Source organism: Heterocephalus glaber, unplaced genomic scaffold, assembly GCF_053883595.1.
Source record: "Heterocephalus glaber isolate CG9 unplaced genomic scaffold, H.glaber_assembly_v1.0 deba00000347, whole genome shotgun sequence".
In the NCBI taxonomy this organism is placed as follows: Eukaryota; Metazoa; Chordata; class Mammalia; order Rodentia; family Bathyergidae; genus Heterocephalus; species Heterocephalus glaber.
Genome location: NW_028258143.1, coordinates 15595718 through 15610918, shown reverse-complemented (window position 1 = coordinate 15610918; position 15201 = coordinate 15595718). Strand labels below are relative to the sequence as shown.

At 36.5% G+C, this 15201-nt stretch overlaps 1 long non-coding RNA gene across 3 annotated transcripts in view; it reads right to left on the bottom strand.

Annotated features, from left to right (window-relative positions):
* Nucleotides 1-6928: 6928 nt before the first annotated feature.
* Nucleotides 6929-15201, bottom strand: part of LOC147829867 (uncharacterized) — a 79442-nt gene continuing 71169 nt past the window's right edge. For all 3 annotated transcript variants that reach the window (XR_015446086.1, XR_015446088.1, XR_015446092.1), the window contains one exon: nucleotides 6929-13247. This is a non-coding gene — a long non-coding RNA (uncharacterized LOC147829867). The remainder of the gene's footprint in view (nucleotides 13248-15201) is intronic.

The following is a 15201-nucleotide window of genomic DNA, read 5'->3' as shown; positions in this document are numbered from 1 at the left end:
GAGGAGCATCTACTAAAATATGTGGCACATGGTAGATGCATCAAATATTGGTTGAATATGAATGAAGTCATTAGCCCATCTAAACGTTTTTCTTTCATCACATACTTAGTTTTTTAAAAGTAATTTAGGATTTTGATTTGGATTATTATTGTTGTTATTATTGTTTTGTTTATTTACATCTTCCAATTCATTTCAATGACTGCAGATTATTCTTTTAAAACCCTAATAAAAAACAAAACTCTCTCATTTTTGAGTGATTAAATTTAAATAACTTTTCCACTGGCTAGTCTACATCTTTCAGTAATCTTCTCAGAAAAGATATTATTAGACTTCTTGAACACTTACACACCTTGACTTAGTATAATTGTGTTACATGTTTTATATGTTCTTTGGCCTATTTGTCTGGTTTTCAATCTATAAATGATAATTAACTTTATAAATTCTTATAAGATAAATGAATCTGATGCTGGAAAAATAAAAGATGAGGGAGGGCGAGAAGAGAACTGAAATGTGTTATGCATGTGTACCAATCCCCTACAGTGAACATAATGCTTATGTACTTCAAACATGTATTAACAAAAGTCAAGGAAAAAAAAAAGAAAATAACAATCGGTGACCATCTCCTCTTCCTTCTTCTCTTTTCTTGCTTGAGAAAGAATCATCTGATTTTTAGGTAGAATCCGGTTCGTGTATGGTCCAACTGTTGATCCCTGTAGGATTTGTTCCTTAGAACTTAAAATTTCAAAACTTATCTCAGAATGTATTTTTTCATTAAATTTTTCTAATTCTTTGTGAACATCTTATGATTTGACAAAAATCTTAAGTGGAATATTACTATATTTTTCTTATTTTAACTCTTAAGAGACTTATGTTTGAAAAAGTGAGTCTTTTCAAATACAGTTGGGGTAAAAAGTCACCGTGTCAAATAAAGGGTATAAATTCCATGAATATATTATATTTATCGTGGCTTACTAAGGGTTTTTTTCCTTTAGATAATTCTCCACAGGAGAAACCAATATATAAAAATGTTTATAATTTCTAGTTCCATGAAATTTACTTCAAGGAAAGGATAACATGTTAGCTAGTGAAAGAGAAAAAGAACTAGTTGTACAGGATTATCCCTATTTGAATACTCTCTTTTTAGTCTGAGCATCCCTACTATTCTTTTTACTATTTGACTGTCTTCCTGCCTCTCACTGAGTCAAAAATAAACTCAGCAAAGGCAGAGACAATAACTAGTAATTGTCTGAATCCCACACAGTGGGATTCATAGAAGATGATTAATTAGTTTTGATTGACACATGTACTAATCATTTACTTGGAATGGTAGTCTTGCACAGTGTCCCAGCTTGAACCTAAGCTGTGTTTACGCATAATTAAAGAATGCTTGGAAATGTTACATGGGTAGATAAGCCGAGCCTTCCTAGATCTTTTTACGTGAAGCTCCTAGGACTTTGGAACTCAAAGCGGTTTGGGCACCAGCAGTATTTAGGTCACATTGGAACTTGCTAATAATTTTGAATCTCAAGTCCCCTCATGGTTGACTGGATCAGAAACTACCCACTACATTTTCAGAAACACCATCATTAGAGAATCCTGTGCCAAAGGAAAAAACTGAACCCCAGAGAAAGAATTAAAGTACACCCAGGGTGTTGTAAGAGGAAACTCTGAATTTCCTCTGGCTCTGTCTTCATGCGTTGGGTATGATTAGCTAAATGAAACAACTGGTAGAAATTAAAATCTGCATGGGCTTTGAGTTCAGCAGTCTCTTGCACCTTTGGTGCATTCAACTTTGGCAACTGCAGAAGACATCTCTGGAGCACTTGGCAGTGGTGGGATGCCCTTAACCTGGCATTGGTGGGCTTGCTGGCATCTGCACTGGGTATCATCTGCATAAGCTGTCACTCTTGGCTTTGCAGCAACAAGAGGCTTCACCCAGCAAGCTGGAGAGCAGAGAGGAAAATTACTGTCAGCTTCTTGTTGCCAAGAGAACTGGTTTTTGGAGCACAGTCTCACTTCCTACCAAACACATTAAATGGAGCCATCAGATGTCTGTCACTAAGCTGCTTTCATCTGCATCCACCTTCTCTTTCTCTATTCTGATTCCATGACTCTGCTTTTGGAAGGATCACATATTATTTATATTTATTTATTATTTATTCATCCACTCTCATATCTTTAATGTCTCTTTGAATAGTGGCACCTTTTAATGAGAACTTTAAATATAGTAAAGTAGTTCTTATCTTTAAAAACAGAACTCCTCTGACTACCATTGGCACCAGTATGGCTTCTTTTTAAAATATACTTTTTAAAGATTTGTTTGCAACCATTTCTTTATCTTCCATTCATTGTTTTCACTGATTTTTAAAGCTGTGAAATATAAATGCAGGAAACGTTCACAAAACACCTTTATATAGTTTAACAGATGGCTAAAAGGCTAATGCAAGTGTAAGCACTTCTCTATCTGGAGGAAGAATATCACCTATGGTTGTCTGCAATTAATTGTAGATTTCACAAAGCTAATACAGAGGATTGTGAATACTCAACACAAAGAAATGATAATGTTTAAGGTTATGATCTGCTCCTTACACGTTGTATAAAGGTATCAAAAGTTATTGTGCTTCATAAATATCTTCAAACACTATGTGTCAATTAAAAATAATAATATTAAAATAATTTTAAAAATTAAAAAGGAAAGAAACTTAAAAGAAGAAAAACAGATGCAAAGGATTACTACCAATTCAGAAGCCCTGAGGTATCTCTCAGTGTAACTATCTCCTTCTTCCTTAGATACCACTTTCTGTCTTTTATGGTAATAATATTTTTATAGTTTTCATCTCTCTACATATGGCTAAACAATATAGTTTAATTTTCCCAATTTTCAATACTGTAGCATATAATATTCTGTGCATTTTACATATTATATGTAATTTTATATCTCAGTACTATGTTTGTGAGATTTACCCATAATACTGTGAGCAGCTGTAGTTTATTTTCACTGCTGTGCAGTATCCTGATACATGACTACACTGCGACTCATATATCAATTCTACAATAAGTGGGCATTTTCAATGTTTCCAATACAGAGTTATTATGAGTAATACTTCTATTAATATGCTTATATGAGTAGACTGGTAAACATGCAATGAGTTTCAGCAGGATGTATTTCTGGAAATCCTGAGTCAGGGCTCATATAGCTTGCATTTGTTACATAATGTCAAATGTCTTCCATTCCATCAACCATGTTTAATATCTTTCTTACCAATATTTGATATCAGTGAACATTTTATGCTTTCCCTAAGTGAAATATACAATGGTAATGATGTTTAATGACATCTTATTATATTTTTAATTTTCAGGTTTTGATTATTATAAGTGTCATATGTGTGTGTGTGTATGCTATTTTGAATTTTTTACATGGATGACTATTCAACTTATTTGCTTAATTAAAATGATGGGCTAGTTTAATTAATTTATTATTTTTGCTGCAAATGCCCTCTACCAAGCTAAACTTGTCCTTTTATTATCTTTGGGGTAATTTGTTGAACATAAGCTCTTGATTTTAATGTAGTCAAAGTTTTAATGCAATTGAAAATAAAAGTATTTTCCTTTTTAGATGGTACTTTTTGTTTATTGTTTAAAAATATGTTCTTAACTAGAAGTTTTGAGAAATTATATAATCTTTTCAGTTTCACCTTTTATATTTAGGTCTTTAATTTATGTGGGACTAATGGCTATGTATGAAGTGAGGGAGGATTTCAATTTCATTTCTTTTTGTAAAAATGCCCTACTGTCTAAGAACTATTTATTTTAGTGTATGTTACTTCCAATTTATCTGTAATGTCATCTCTGTCATATATCAAACATTCATTATGGATAAGTTTCTCTACTTTTTGTTCCATTGCTGTATTTGCCTATCCACATTTTATTGTAGTTTAAAAATAGACCTTTTATACAATATAGGAAGCCTTTCCAACCCATTTTTTTCTTTGAAAATGACTCGGCTGTCCTTGTTTCCATTTCCATATAAACTTTTTTTTTTGGTACCAGGGATAGAACTCAAGACCTTGGACTTGCAAGGCTGGCGCTGTGCCACTGAGCTAAATCCCTGGCCCCATCCATATAAATTTTAGAATATGCTTTTCAAATTTGTAAAAATAATTGTGATAGGATACTATATGAGATTGCATAAAATATACAAATAAGTTTGAATATAATTGAGATTTTTTTAATGGTATTTCAATCTAGGAGTATATTTCTCCATATACTTAATGCAACTCAATAATATATATATATATATATATACATTATACACATATATTATAGTTATAAAATTGATTGAGGTATTGCACATGTACTTTTAGAATTACTCTTAGATTATTCTCCTAGATTGTTATTATTATTACTCCTATATTATTCTAAATGATATTTTAAAAATTCACAGTGTTATCTTCTAATGATTTTCTTTGATTTTTTTATTCATATATTTATTGGTACATTTTAGGTATACAATATGTTTACATTTATCTTTGGATGTTTGTACCTGAACATGATGTATCTTAGTTCTTATTTTTTCCCTGATTACCTGTGCACCCTTCATCCCCTCCACTCTTCCCTATTTACATAGATTTTGTTTCCATTTTTTTTTCTTTTCTCATAACTTTTCCATTTGTTTCTTTTCTCTCACTGCCTGTAGAATTTTGTCCTTCTGTTAGGTTTCTGGGATCTTGATTATTATGTCTAGGTGTAGATTTTTTTTGGCCATGGCTAGTTGGAGTTCTATATGCCTCACTTATCTGTATGTCCAATTCTCTACCTCTGTCTGGGAGGTTTTCTACTATTACTTCTGTGAACAGTTTTTTTTATGTCAATTGTTGTTTCTCCTGTTTTTTTGTGGACTCCTATCAGTCTTATGTTATTCTTCTTTGCATCATCTAGCAGATGTTGGATTGATTTCTCATGGTCCCTTACTATCTTTAAGAAATCTCTGTTTTCATAATCCTTAACCACAATCCCGTCTTCTATATCTGATATTCTGTCTTCAGATTCTCTTAGTCTGCTCTGCATGCTTTCAATGGAGATTTTAATCTCCTGAATATCTGTTTGAATCTGTTTCATGGATTCCATTTCTTTCTTATGTTGGGCGATCATGGTTTCCATTTCTTTCTTATGCTGGGCATTCATGGCTTCCAGCATGTTTCTGATCTCATCTATTTTCTTATCTGTTTCTGCTCTAGAGCCTCTAATCATGTCTTTCACTCTACTCACCATCTCTGCAGTTATCTGGGAGATTATTTCTGCTTTGAATTTTTCTAGAGCCTCGTGCACCTGTTTTTTTACTTCCTGTGCTATCAGTTCAGGGTGTCCAGGGAGTTGATTATCAGACTTTTCCACCACATTTCCCCCAGAATTTCCCTTTTGTGTCATGGAAGCCTGCATTTGTGCCTTGCTTAAATGTCTTCTCATTTTTGTTTTTGGTACTGCCCTTGGTTTAATTCCTGGGTTGATATTTCAAAATTGCTTAATGTAGGGATCTTTGTTGCTTGTGTTTAAAACCCTTATGGAATGATTGCTTTTCAGAGATGTCTTCCAGATATAGCTTGTGTTTAGGTTTTGAGACTCCAATGACTCTGAGGCTATTTTATTTTCGTTATGCCAGGAAAGAAAACTGATTAGATCAATCACAACATGTTAGCCCAAATGATACAATCAGCAATACCATAGCATCAAGCGCAGCTTAAAAAATGACAATTTGTGGTAGTTATTAATGTATCACATTTAACTATGTGAATTAAATCAACACCGAAGACCAACCCATCATATGTTTATAGTAAATAAATTCTTCAATATAGCATCTTTCCCCTCTGGGGTTGGGAGTTTGAAGGAGTTGGGGAGGGAGGGATAGGTAGAAACATCAGGAAAGATTAGCAGTGAGGCCAGAAGACACAGGAAGATCACACAAACTCCAAGAAATTGTTAAAGCAAGAGGAAAAGGCAGAATGAAAGAACAAAGATGTGAATAGAATCATCTTAACAGCAACAGGGAGGCTAGGATACTGTATTTACTCTCCTTTAAAACTAATGATAACCAAGAAAAGCAAAAAAAGAAAAGAAAAATAAAGGAGAAATCCGAATTCAGTGCAGAAAGGAACAAATAGGGAGATGAAGAGCAATGTGGGACAGCGAGAGACTGAGAGAGAGAGAGAGAGAGAGAGAGAGAGAGAGAGAGAGAGAGAGAAGATAAAAGAAAGAAAAGTAAAAATTTGAAAAGAGTAGAAAAAAGTAAAAATTAAGAAATAAAAATAAGAGAAAAAAATATTTTTTTCTTTTTTGTAAACAGGAAAAAATAAAAATGATGGCCTCCTTCAGGATATATCTCTGCAGTCACTGTAGGCAATGTAGGCATCCGTGTGCATATACAAGTCAATGAGTCTCAGCAACCCAGCAGCAGACCTGTGAAATTCAGGCAGACTTCTGGCTGCTAGTCTCAAGTTGAGCTCTCTGTCCTCCTGCAGGATTGAACTCTGCAAAATTCTACTGCAGGTTCCAGTTGCCCTTGCCCTGAAGATAGTGCAGGTTTTGATGGGAGGTGATGATCCCAGGTGATGATCCCTACAACTTACCAAGTATGGCAGTCTGGTGTGCCTTTATTGTAGAGACTCTCTTTACTTTTCCACTGAGCTTCAGTTTTCATCAAGGAGCCTGAGAAGCCCTCTTTCTGTTACTAACTTCTGCTCTATCTTGTGGCGCTCAGGACAAGGGCCTTTATAATCCCTTGTGCCTCTGTAGTGTGGAACCAGGTAGCAAAAGAGCCGGGAGGCCAGAGGCGGGGAGCGGGTAGTGAGACTGGGCCTTGCAGGTGCCCATGTGACTAAGCAGAGCACCAGAAGGAGCCGGGGCGGGGGGGGGGGGGGGCTCTTCCCTCTGCTTGGCTCACCGGGTTGCGCTGGCTGGTAGCGCTGAGCTGAGCACAGGAAGGGGCTTTCTCTGATATTTTAAATATCAGTTGTTTTTGTAAATTAATTTTGTATCTAGCAATATTATTAAACTCACATATTATTTTAATGAATCCATCTTTAGGTTGATTGGGGATTTTCTACACACAATCAAGTCCTAATGTGCAGAAAAGTTGTGAGTTTTCTAATTCTTATGTATTATTTTTCTTATCTTACTGTTTTGTTTTAGATTTACATACAATGAAAATTAAATGCAGATAAGAATTTTTGGTTTTATTTTGATGAAACATTGACATATTTTAAATATGATGTTTGCTCAAATTTTTTGAATATGTTTTTATTTGGATGAGGAAAGTAATTTTCCAAATTAGTTTCCAAGTTTTCTTTTATTTTTCATGACTGTATGTTGAATTTATTGAGCCTTGTGTCTAAAACAACTGAGATGATTACTGTTGTATAATCTGTGCTAAATATATTAATTTACCAATGTTAAAAAACAAAACTTGCATAAACTCATTATTTTCTTTTTCATAGATTTACAGGATGACTATGTTAACATTTCATGTAAGGCATCTGCATGTACACCAGTGACTGAGAGATCTGTGGCTTTTCTCTTTACCCTGTCCTCCTTATACTCCTCAGGTCTCCGCTGCGGTTCAGCTTCTCCCTGGTCTCTCATCTTGCACCATAAACTTCACCTCACAGTCTGGGTGGAAAGAAATCAACCTAAGAAATTTAGTGCAGAACACTAAGCTAGTGAAAGTGATAAATAAAAATATTTTAAAATATTACTAGAAAGTACTGAAGAAAGCCAACTTTTGACAGAAATGATGATGTCTTCTGTAAAGAATAACCAGAATTACAGTTGCTGAATACAGGGGATGGAGAAGGGACAATCGCCACACATATAGGACATGTTAAATGGATACAAAATACATACTAAAATCTGTCTAATGCCAATATTTTTAAAAATTATGTGAAATACACACAATTCAAGAAAAAAAGTAATTTATCCAAACAAAATAAAGAGGGATTTGAAAATCTCAGTAGCCTTGTTTGTAGCCATTAAAATGAACGAATCTGTAGGGGTTTTTTTTTCAAATTTTGCACAAATCCCCAAATCCCAAATGACTTTATCATGGAATTCTGCCACATATTTTTAAAATACTTTAAACATTATATAGTATGTATAGAAAGGGTGTAAAAATACAGAAAATGAAGGAATATTTGCCAACTCATATGGGGACAGCATAGATCTGATATCAAAACATAACGAGGAGTGCAGCCACCTTGGGGACTGTGAGAGTCATCCTGAAATTGATTTTGAGGACTGCATGGGGCCTTTACATCTTTCCTTGCTTAATTATTAGATGCAGGCTGCCTCCAGAAGAAGGCGTAACCTTGGGGTAAGCCATTCTCTGCAGCTGAGACACCCCATGAAGGAGCCAACAGATGCACATGGTCTGCAGATTGGACCACTCATTAGAGCAGCAAATCCAAGGAAGGATCTTAGTCAGTTGGATCCTCACTAATTTTCATACAACCTTTATTTCTAATTTATGCATCAAATCTGTACATGCTCCTCTAATATCTACTTTAATGGTATCCTACTGGTTTTGCAATGTAGTATTTTTTTTTTTACTATTCCATACAAAAACATTTAAAAATACTTTGTCATTATGATTTCATCTTTGACACATAGGTACAATTTGAAGTTATTGGTATTAGTTTAATTGCAGCATGGTTATAAGTATGATCTGTGTAACTTCATTCCATTTATCTTTACTGAGATTTATATCCCTGTATATGGTCATTTTTGTAAGTCATGTCCTTTAAACAATATGTCTTCTTGCAGATGTTAGTTGTTTTTATTTAAGAGGCTGTAAGAAAGATCTTCAACCACCAAAAAGGTATGGTGATCTCTTGGAAGTCTACCATAGATTCCTTCCTGTAGTATCCCCTCTGAAGTACAAATATCCTTGAAATGTTGAATCACTAAAGCCATCAATTTGGATATAAGAATGAGCTCAGTTATGGAGAAAATGTGATTCCCTGTGAAAGAGGTAGAAGGAGCCTATTGACCTTTGATGAGAGTTTGTATGGGTTTCTGGAGAGGGTAAAGTAAACAAATGTGTGAATGAAAGGGGCCTTCAGATGATGGAAAGAAACAGTAGAAGACACAAGAGTGTTTGGCAGGCAAACTTTGCTCACAGTTCACCCTATTGCCCTCTTTCCTAAAAACTCCATGCTCTCCAACTACATAGAATTTTGACTTCTAGTTGGCAACAAGCTTGTAAAAATAGGGTATTCAATTTGGAGCATTCTTCTTAGGGAATATAGAAAAGTACATGGGGAATGGCAAAAAAATTTTAAAAAATTGGACGCACTCTGTCTGCTCACTTGCTATTGAAGCAGAAATAAGAGTGGCACAGGCCATTTACATTGTCTCTTAGTGTCTTCCTGTGCCTTCATTCTGTTTGAATTCCTGCATTCCTCACCAACCCCACAAACTCTAGGAAAGAAGAGGTCCTGTATAAAGAAGGTTAAAATACTTTTTCTGGTTTTAGTTTCCAATGTCTAAGGCCCTGATGGAATCTGAGAGGACTTAAAAACAAGGTTCTTCCCATTCAGAGAGAATATTTCCCATACTGGGGGGAGGGTAGGAGCAGGAGAGCAAACATGAATCTAAAAATTGGTGACACAATGCTTTCACACTAATCCGCGGGCAGGGATTTGGAAAGGGACAAAACTCTGCTGATTGGAGGGCTTCTGTATTTTCTCTGCACTGCAATATTGCAGAAAAGTAGTTGCTACCATGACAGAGTCAAACTTTCTTAATTTCTTTCTTGCCAGGGCAAAAACTAGTGAAAGCTCACTGAACCAAGGAGTCCAAGTTGTGAACTAGGAGTATGTGTTCAGTGACTTCGTGGCTACAGTACAACTAGTTCTCCGATCAGTGTGAAACAAATGCCCTGTTGCCAACCCTGTACTTGGAACTACATAAATAGTTCCCCATAAATGGCAACCCTACAGGAAGAGCGGGAGCCCCTGAACTAGCTTAGATCAGGCTTCTGTCACACAGAATGACTTAGAGCTTAGAATATAATCATTGTTATTGAAGGATTAATAATATGTGAGCTACTGTGCTTACTTGTGTTATTTCACTCAAGTCTCTACAGTAACCCACAGAGAAGGATATCATAACCAATTCATACACAGGAGCCTGAAACCCAATGTGTTTGCTAAGGCTTGCTAAGGTTTGAACTGAGAAGTGCTGGATTCCAAGCTTCTCACTGCTTTGCACCTGTGAGCCCATTTCACTTCTTTTAATACTTTGGTTTGCTCACTACAGTGAGCAGAATTACAGTGCAGAATCACTTCTTCAAGTTGTGTATTTTGAAAATCATTAAACATTTATCAAATAACAATTATATATAAAGTATTAAGCTATAAGTTCGATATTATGTTATGAACTCCAGAAAACTAAAAGTAAAGTAGATTCTGTTATTCCAAGAGGACTTTGATCTAGCAGCAGAGCTGAGGAGAGAGATGTTTGCACACACACAGACAGGACAGAGCCCCAAAGAGAAGGAGGGCTAGCTGGGGAATTAGTCACCCATAAGGCTGACCAAAGTGTAGGAATTCTAAATTTCCAGTACATCAGTGTGGTCAATCTTAGAGATACCTATTATAATGTAGGGTGGGAAGAGGTAATATAGGGACCTATTTTAAATTTACTGTCATAATAGGAAGATTGATCCCAGAATATGATGAAAGAATTGAAGTTCAAACACACTATCTGAAGAAGGCAACCACTTTGTATTCCTTTGGCTTAAATCCCAGTAATAGAGTTTTAAAGTTTGGGGAGAGTCTATTACACTGGAGAGTAAGACTTTCTTGTGAGAGTTCCATTCAGCTATTTATGAAGACCAAGGGCGGGCTTCCTGAAATTTTGACTTAGGAACACAGAGCATAAACTCAGAACATTTTTTTCTCTGCTCTCCAATTTTCTCTCTTGGTTGGATCATTGTTCTTTATTGACTCTTTTATAAACTCCCATTACCTCAGGTTGGTTAGAGAAAGCAATCTTTAACCCTGGTAAAGCAGATAAGGACTATTAAAGCCTGAGCTTACTTCCTGAGACAGGTTATGAGGCTGCTGTCCTGAAACATCACACTCCTGTTTTGTTGTCTCTGGTTCTGGTCACACTGTGTTAGGATAGTCAACATGACCTTAATTTTTTTTTAATTAAAAATGTTTAGCTTGATCATTTCAGGGATGGATTTGAATAGTGCCTCCTTAGGAGTGAGTTGCTAGTTTATAAAACTTCCTCTTCTTCAGTTAGAAATAATTATTCCTTTTTTTGTGGCTCTGCAGTGCTTTATTTATAATTTTTTCTTTTATGATTGCCTTAAATAGCCTAATGTATCTACATTATATCTGGTTATTATTGATATATAGAATACATCCAAGTTTTTGTTGAACCAGCATCAATTACTCAAAGCTAATTCCAGTACTAATTCTTTTGAAAATTCCTCTAAGGTACTCAATGCCTTCTTTGAAGAGGTACCAATTTCAGCACCATGTTTCTCTGGTCACAAGATTAGGTATAAGATTCATCTTTGGCCAATCATAGTATACTGTTACATGGTCCTCAGTGATTGACTTTTTGATGAAATAATGATTCCAAAATGGTCAAAGATCTTCCATGGGATTTTTAAAAAATATACAATGGTACCTTACTTAGTTCATGAACTTAATTTGTTCTATGATTTTGGAAAACATGGCCACATTTGTGCTTGTGTTGGAAAAATGGCTGTAGTCATGTTTATCATCTGATGTAGAATTTGCAAACAAAAATAAAATTTTTCCAAATGCTTCTGTTTGTGAACCAAATTGTTTGCAAACAAAAGCATCCATGAACCAAGGTACTACTGTATATGTACTAGGGACAGGTGGTCTTTCTTTCCACTTGTAATGCAAACTGAAAGAATGTGATTACAAACCTAATTATGATTAAATTCCTTAACTTATGAAAGGATCTAAGGGAATTATGCTAACCTATAGCTTGAAACCAACTGAGAGATAAAGAGATGGAGAATAAGAATCATAGTACTATTTGAATCCTTGGTTGCAGTCTTTCCTGAGGCTAGATACTTTTAATTGCCATTGTGAAAAATAGTTTCTTCTTTTATACTAGAATATAATTTCAGTGAATATTTGCAAGTCAATGAAACAGGATAAACAGAGTATGAGTATTTTTCCCAACTATTTTATGGGACATCTGAGGGCACAATTCCTAGGGAAATATTGCTACAGGCTTGTGGGTATTGAAATTAGTTTGTGGGGCTGTGGTGAAAATTTGTTCCTATTGTTTCGTTCATTTTTAATTTTGAAGTAGGCACAGGAAAGTGTGTAAAGTGAAAATAAGCAGTATCATGGAGTGGAAACTTGCAGTTATGTATCATGTAGCATGGAACAGTAGCTATGTGGAATATACCTGGAATCATGTAACAGTATCATGGAACTGAAACTTGACCTGAACATGCAGGTCAAGAGAAGAATGCTGCCAGAATTCCAGAAGCTTTTCTCTTTTTTACCTTCTAAAGGTACTTACTATGCTGACTTTTATGGTAATCACTTTAGTGTTTTTGCTTTGTACTCTTAGCCCCAATATATGCATTTCTATGGTGTGAGAGCTATGCCAATAACATAGACCAGACACATTTGTGTTTTTCCACAATGTCAGAAATAATTGACTAACAATAAATTCATGAGCTACATTGATTTTGTCAGCCTTAACAGATCAAAGCCTCAAAAATCACTCAGCATCCAAATGAGCTGGGCAATTACAATTTCTTTTATTCCAATCTCAATTACTGTATTAGTTACTTTTCTGTCAATGGGACAAAATAACCAACCCCTGCAGCTTAAAAGAGGTTTCAGTGGATTCAATCTATGGTGGATTGGCTCCAAGACTGAAATAGCATGACAAAATTGCATGGTGGAAGAAAGTTGTTCAGGGATGAGAATATACCCTTCCAAATCATTCCTTCAGTTACCTGCTTCTTTTGACCAGCCCTCATCTCTAGATGAAGAATTTTTGGAAGAAAGTATTTTTTTTATCTCAACCATAACATTCTGCCCCTGGCCCCCAAAAGACTCATGTCCATCTTGTGCAAAATGCATTCAATTCATTTCTAAGAGTCACCAAAGTCTTAACAGTTCATCATTGCTGAAAAATTGAAACCCCAAATCTCTGAGACTCAAGGCAAACTCAGCTGTGAGTTCCTGTCAAAATAAAAAAGAAAGTTAAATATTTCCAATGTACAATAGCACAGGGTAAACATTTCCATTACAAATGCGAGAAATAGGGGAGTAGACATAATTTGGACCAAAACAAGACCAAAACTCATCAGAGCAAACGTTAAATCCTGTAGCTACATGTCAGCATCCAAGGCAGGTTGTGGTGAGATGGTAGTGACAAAGAACTTTTGTAATCCCCTCCCTTTTATGGCTTGCCAGTTGTAACCTACATAGCCATTGGTTGGGTTTGCTACACTCACTGTCTGCAGCTTTCCTTAACCGACATGTCATGTTCAGACATTTCCAACTTCCTGAGGTCTTTACAGCATAGTTGGATTCACATTCACAACTTCACACCCTGCCCTCTCATGGGCTCCTGGTAGGGACTGTGGCTTTGTCACACATTTTTGCCTGGCTTCTCAGGCTTTCTTCTGAAATCTGGGTGGAAGCCTCCTTGATTGTATAACTTTTGCATTCTGTATTCCTGGAAAACCAGCTTGCAGGAGCTGGGTGGGCCACCTTTGACTGTGGCTGCAACATCCTCTTAGTGTTTGAATAGTAACTTGGGGGAATACACTATCTAAATATCCCTGATTGAACAGCTATTCCAGGGGCTCTCTTCTTAAGTGGGAGATTTACAGTTTTGCATTGAATGGGGTCTTGCTTATTTCTGAGATGGCCTCACAGCATCTTTCTTCATGTCCCAATACAAATAATTGGTTTCTTTTTAATGCTAATCTTTTCAGCAACCATAGTCTCCTATGCCCAAACTTTGCAGATGTTTTCTTTCTGTCAAAACTATGAACTTTTCAAATCATTCATCTCTGCCATTTATTCATTATTCTCACTATGGATCTGGCTAAAAATAGCCAGGAGTATTCATGTTTCTTTCTTGAAATTTCCTCGCCAAATTAGTTAATCTGCCACCCTTAGTGTTGATCAACTTCACAGTCTCAACATGTGGGAAAAATATAGAAAAATTTTCTTCTGGAGAGTGACGCCTATGGCCTCTAATTCAACTGCTATTGGAGTCCTTATTTCCAACTGAAACTTCCTGAGCCTGGCCTTTAGTGTCCACGTTCTTATCAGCATTCTGGTTTTCTGTGCTGTGACTAGTACTGTATATTAAGCAATGCTCACAATATTCTAGGGCTTCACTAGCTGGCCTGCTCAAACCTTACAATATGCTTCCTCCAAACCAGCTCAAAAGTTTCTGGACCACATGGTCAGGTATAGACACAGCAATAGCCCCACTCCCAGTATTGATTTTCTATATTAGTCACTTTTCTGACCTTGGAACAAAATGACTTGACACCCACAATTTAAAGGATGAGGCGCTTACTTGAGCTCACAGTTTTAGTGGATTTAGTCAATGGTGGACTGGCTCCAAGGCAGAAATGTCATGATAGAATGGCATAATTAATGGAAAGCTGTCTATCACATGGCCAGGAATTAGAGAGAGAAAGGAGGAAATGGGGACAAGAATACACCATTCTGAATCAGCCCGCTGCAGACAGGCAGCCACCTGGTTCCACACTACAAAGATGCAGAGGACATCAGGCCACCAGACCACAGTAGTGAGTCCCTCTGCTCCCAGCCAAGAGGTAGGGGCTTCTGAGCCGCCATCCCACTGCTCCTGATCCAGAGGAAGGGGCTTCCCAGTCACCATCCCTCCCACTGCTCCCAGCCCAGAGGAAAGGGCTTTTGGGCCACCTTCTGTCCCACTGTTCCTGGCTCAGAGAAAGGGGCTTCCAGGCCACCATCCCTCCCACTGCTCCCAGCCAACAGGAAAGAGCTTTTGGGGCACCATCTCTTTCGCTGCTCCCGGCCCCTGTCCCACCTCTCCCAGCTCAGAGGACATAATCTGTGCAGGCACTAACAGCCCACTGCTCCAGTTGAAATGAGAAAACATGTAAATAACTCTCAAAACCAGACTTCC